Raw genomic sequence first — 5,915 nt, forward strand, 5'->3', positions numbered from 1 at the left:
GCAAGTTTGAGAAGGAAAGCAATCAGCTCTTTTTTTTAGCCAGGCTCTGCATAAAAGGGTATTAATATATTCATGTCTTCTAGTGTTGTACATGGATAGGAAATAAGGCCAATGAATGATTTCCAGAAAGAGCCAAGGTGTTCATATGACTTTTGTATCAGTCATATGCAATCTTTTTTCTCCCCATCACCGATTTTATTGCTGATTTTGTAGGAATAAGTTCCAGGGTAGAGAATCTTCCTGCTGGACTGGGTGCTTCAGTGATCTGAAAATGATCTATGCAGGATGCAGCTACTTTGAAGTAACTTGACATGCTTTCCAGCGACAAAGGGGGAACACAGGCCCTATGCCGATTGGCAGGGTGAAGTGACAAAGGCAGGATGGTGCAGCAAGATTTCTTAAAAAAATATTAGCTCTGGAAAGGGAGGGGCACCGTTTGGGATCCAAATGAGGCAGCATTGCTGAGTGGTCTGTAGCAGAGACGTTGCTCCCCATTTGGCAGCTCAGGTGAAACTGGAATGTCTGAGGTAACTGCCTCCCCCTGCCTCATGGCTGGGCCAGCCCCAATCAGTAGTAACACCTACATCAGGGTTGTGGTCCCTATGGCTCTCCAAATGTTGTTGGACTGCATCTCCTATTATAGAAGTCAGGTGTCAGGCTTCGGGGAATCAACTTCCTCCCCTCCCCCCATGGCAGTAGTTAAGAAGATCAAAGAAAGGAACACCTTATGAGTTACTTTAATAATCACAGGGAGAGAACAAATAACACATCTCCTAGAAATGGCAGTGCTCCCAATAAAGGATCACACCCCCTTCCATCCCTATTAATCTATGTGACTCCTACATCTTGAAAATTGAGCTTGTACCCTCTGTGCTTTCTGTTCTGACACTTTCTGAGATCTTCTTGACCTTGGGCTGAGTGGAGGAATGCTGTCAAGAGCATGGGTAGGCAAACTAAGGCCCACAGACAGTCCATGAATTGCTGCGTGGATCACCAGCGCACACATTATTCCCCACTCCCTTTCTCTCTCTCACACAGCGGCGGCACCTCCTCCCTCCCTCCTCCTGCTTCTCCCTGCCCTGCCTAGAGGAGGAAGGGGGCTGGGCTTTGTTGGTGCCAGCAGCAGCAGCGCTTGAGTAGCCGCCATTTTAAGCAGCCCCTCTCCAGAGCCGTTTTGCGTGCCGCTCATTGTCCTGCCACTGCCGCCAGCCCCTGCCACTTGCAAAACACAGGTAAGCAGCCACCTAGGGCTCGTGGTGCTCTTGCATCATTTTTCCCCGAAAATATAGTCTGGTCCCCCACAAGGTCTGAGGGACAGTGGACCAGACCCCTGCTGAAAAAGTTTGCTGGCCCCTGGTCTAGAGACTGTGAATTTGTTAACCCTCTCTTTTTCAGTGTTTCTTCTCCTAGCTGTTCCCCATCCAGTATTTCCCAGCTTCTGCCTTCTGAACTATGTCCCTCTGGAAACCACTGTTCCAAATCTATACTGCCCTCCTGCTCCTAGGAAGATTCAGGAGCAGGAGCAGGAGGAGGGGAGGCTCCCACCATTCCTCCTCAGTGCATCCCTCCTCAGCACGGTCCCTGACATTAGGGTGCACAGCTCCCCCAGCCTTGCCCTGATTCTTTTTTCTGCTAAAGAAATCAGTAACACTCCCCCTCCCTGCACAGCAGGCTGCTTCATCTATTTTACTTTACCATTTCCTCCTTAGCTATTATCTGTGATCTCATTTATTTGCTCTGCTTCCAATCCCATCTCCTCACTCACTGCCTTGACCTTTGTTTCAGCTCTCTGTCCGTAGATACACTCCGCTTCTGTACATAGAGCCCCACACCTGATTTCTATCTATTTACGGAGTCAATTCACTGGGTCTATTCACTTTATTGCATTCACTTCATTGTCTTTTTTTGTTATGACACTTGAGAGAGATTACTCTCCTGATTCCTCCTATATTGTAGCCCATGCCACATCCCTACAACAGGCAGCTCCCTCAGGCTGTCTACTGTAGCCTTCCTCAAACTGGTGCCCTCCAGAGGAAGCCCACCAAGTGGAAGCAAATAGGATGGCTGGCTCTCTGTATTAGTGATTGACTAGTAGGGACTGCCTGGTGCTGCCTGGGACTTTGTAGAAACCCAAAGATACTGTGATTTTTAAGTACAGTGGTACCTCAGGTTACATACGTTTCAGGTTACATACACTTCAGGTTACAGACTGCGCTAACCCAGAAATAGTACCTCAGGTTAAGAACTTTGCTTCAGGATGAGAACAGAAATCGTGCTCTGGTGGTGTGGTGGCAGCAGGAGGCCCCATTAGCTAAAGTAGTGCTTCAGGTTAAGAACAGTTTCAGGTTAAGAACGGATCTCCAGAATGAATTAAGTACTTAACCCGAGGTACCACTGTAGTGCAATTTGTGGTTTTTCAACCCATCACGCCAAAAATCAGGCAGTTATGCCAAAGGCACATTTTGATCCACCACCTTGAATCAAAATGGTGCCCAGCATTGAAAGGTCAATGAAGACTGCCACCCCCAACTCATGCCAGGTTTGGCAACAATATCTCAAGCGTTGGCAGGATCTATGCTGAAAAATGTGGGATGTAAAACTGCAGTCATGTACAACATTCCTGCAGTGGACATGTTACGGGATGGTTTTTTTGTACCACTCAGGAGAAGACTTCCTGTTTCCTCTTGAGCTGAGGCAGACTTCTAATACGTGTGACTTGAAGAAGGTGTGGTCTGCTGTACTAGCATGGAGGTGCACATGGCCTCCATGTTCTGATCAGTGTGTGTTTTGTATGCTGCTGTGTGTTTGAAGAAGTGACTGCTTAGTCGCAGTCACTGAGGACTAACTTCTTTATGGAATAGTTCTAATTGTTATGTAACCTAAGCCTGCCTTCAGGGATATATCTGTGAACATGAATGAATCTGTGAGTAAACTACTTTTATATTAACCGTTAATCAGATTCTTGTGTTTATTCTTTTTAAGAAGGATTAGAAGGAATTTTACCAGGAAGGAATCTTTAATAGTAAGACTCAGATGAGTCAGCAACAAGCTGATCGCTGCGTAATTTAAAAAAGGGGATGTTTGGAACTCTGCTAGAATATGGAACTTGCTAGCACAAGTCAGGAAGGATATCATTAAATAATATATCCTCTCCAACCTCCCTAATCATCCCCACAAAAAACAGGCAAAGTCATGGCAAGTCATGCCAAAGAAGTCGCACCAAATTTGTGTTTCATTCCAGCATCTTGATTCAAAATAGTGCCCTCCCCTCACCTTGGGAAGTCTTGTGACAGGTTTTGTGATGTTATTTCAAGAAGTGGCTGAACCCATGCCAAGAAAACAGGCAAAGTCATGCCAAGCCACATTTGAGTTCGCCATTTGATTCAAAATGGTGGTCAGTGGCCAAACATCAACAGCGACTGCTGCCCCCAGCTTGGAAACCCTTGTGCCAAGTTTGGCAGTGATATCTCAAGAGGTGGCTGAACCCACAGAGAACAGATGGACAGACAGGCTGACAAACCACTTTCCATAATATATAGTAGATTGTTTCATTGCCTGACATATATGTACTGTATTGCAAAGTTGCCATTTTGGAAGTAGCCCTCAGAAGGCAGCTTATATAAAAAGATAATGAAGCATTGATTTTAAATGTCAACCCAAAATTATTATGAAAACAGTAACATTAAAAGGCAGTTTATAGGCTTGGCTTATTCTGAAAGACAACCAGAGTATATTTGGGGGTCTGTGAGCAAAGAAGTATAAGGCTCTTTGTACACTATGAAAGCTTGAGTAGAAGGGGGAATTTTGCCAGTTGCAGCTTGTCATGCCTGGGTAAACAAGGGCCTACTTCTCAGAAACAGCTGATGTAACGCGGGTGGTGGGTGGGTTAAACCACAGAGTCTAGGGCTTGCCAATCAGAAAGTCGGCGGTTCGAATCCCCGTGACGGGATGAGCTCCCGTTGCTCGGTCCCTGCTCCTGCCAACCTAGCAGTTTGAAAGCACAAAGTGTTAGGTTGTGGGTGAACATATCATACAACATAGTGATTCTTCAAACAGCTCTTGTTTATTCAAAGGCCAGAACAGAACTGAACTGAAGGGTTCGGCTAAGCCTGCTTATATAGAGCTCCACTACAACGCAACAGTAACAACTTTCTGTAACTATCCAATCACTCAACATCACTTTCAATTCCTTATTCCCATATGTGGATCTGAGTGAAAACTATCTACAGTATCCCCCTGCTGGCCCAGGGTAGGAAGGTAAACAGTGTTTCCGTGTGCTGCTCTGGTTTGCCAGAAGCGGCTTAGTCATGCTGGCCACATGACCCGAAAGCTGTATGCTGGCTCCCTTGGCCAGTAAAGCCAGATGAGCGCCACAACCGCAGAGTCGTCCACGACTGGACCTAACAATCAGGGGTCCCTTTACCTTTACTCTCAGAAACAGCTGATGTAACAGGGTCTGAGGGTTATATCCTTTAAATCAATCAATCAATCAATCAATCAATCATTTTATTTGTATGCTGCCTTTCCAAAATTAAAATCATGCTTAAGGCAGCTTACAGCATATAAAAAATTACATCATTACAAACATAACCACAGTAGTCATAAACAATAAATAAAACATCCAAAAGTACCCAACCAGAATGAACAATTTCTACAGAAATCGTAGTAAGATCTAAAATAAAGATACAAAAAATTATATCAGTAATAGCAACAACTCACCACCCCAAGAAAACCCCCTAAACAATACTCTGGCCCAAGAGTAGCTGGAGTCAGTTAGGGCCCTGCTCTCTCAGGCCAGGTGGAAAAAGGCCCGCAAATCAGGGAGCAGGTCTTCCGGGACTCTCATCCCAGATGGTTCAGACTACGAGTGGAGGTTCGCGTCGCTGAATGCTTCTGCTTATAGCCAATAAATTGATCAATAAATCCCTGCATGTCTTAAAAGTAAATGCCAGTTGAAACATTTCTGACATGTTTATTTTCTATGGGAATGTGCATAGGGCAGGAGGGGGAGTACTGTGTCATATGAGTCCCGCTTTCTCTCTGAAGTGGTACAGTCCAAACACAAAGCTTACTACCACACCTGCTGTTTGTGAGAATGAAGCTAAAATAAGCCTGACAAAACTCAATCACATACGTCCTGTCACATGTTGGAAACCTTATGCACAACTGAAGCAGCCCCCTTCAGACTAAAGCCCATCGGGTGTTGGCTGAGAAATGAGCCCAGCATATGCAGCAGCACTGAGGGGGCAGGATTCACCCCACACACTCCCAAATTAGCAATGTTACAGCAAAAACACATTTTGATTGTGTGTTGCGTTCCCTCCTTGGAAAGAAAAAAATCCAGGAAAAAACACGAAGGGATTATTGACCTCCGACCTCAACACCAAAGAGATACTGGATGCTGGATGCTGCCAGGACATTAAACAAACACTCAGGATGGTTGGCCTGAGGATGTTCGTACACTTCTCCAGTTACCTAATGTAATCTTTTTGGGGTGGAGGGATGGGGATTGGCATTGCGGAAGAGTGCTTCCCCACTGGATCAGCCAATTAAACTCTATAGATTCTAACTTATACATCACATTCACTGCCACCCCCCACATTGTAATCACGCCGGTTTGGACCTGCATTAGCTGAAACTGAGTTCTGCTAGAAATGCATGCAAAAGCACCTGTTGTATCTTTTTTCCAAGGCTATCTGTCTCAAGTGTCAGTCAGATGCACTTTATGCTTCTTATTTTTAGCAGTCATGCAATTTTGAACAAGGTGTGTGTGTGGTGTGGACAATAATTGCAATGTGTTTTCTCTCCCCCCACCCCATCAAGCTACTTTGCAGCAAGCCCCCTTTTAAAGGGTCTCCCGTCACTGGCTTGGATGCACTTTCTGCGAGTTGGCCAGCACGGCCCACCCCCTTCTT

The sequence above is a fragment of the Podarcis erhardii genome, assembly GCF_964252035.2.
Source record: "Podarcis erhardii genome assembly, chromosome: 1".
In the NCBI taxonomy this organism is placed as follows: Eukaryota; Metazoa; Chordata; class Lepidosauria; order Squamata; family Lacertidae; genus Podarcis; species Podarcis erhardii.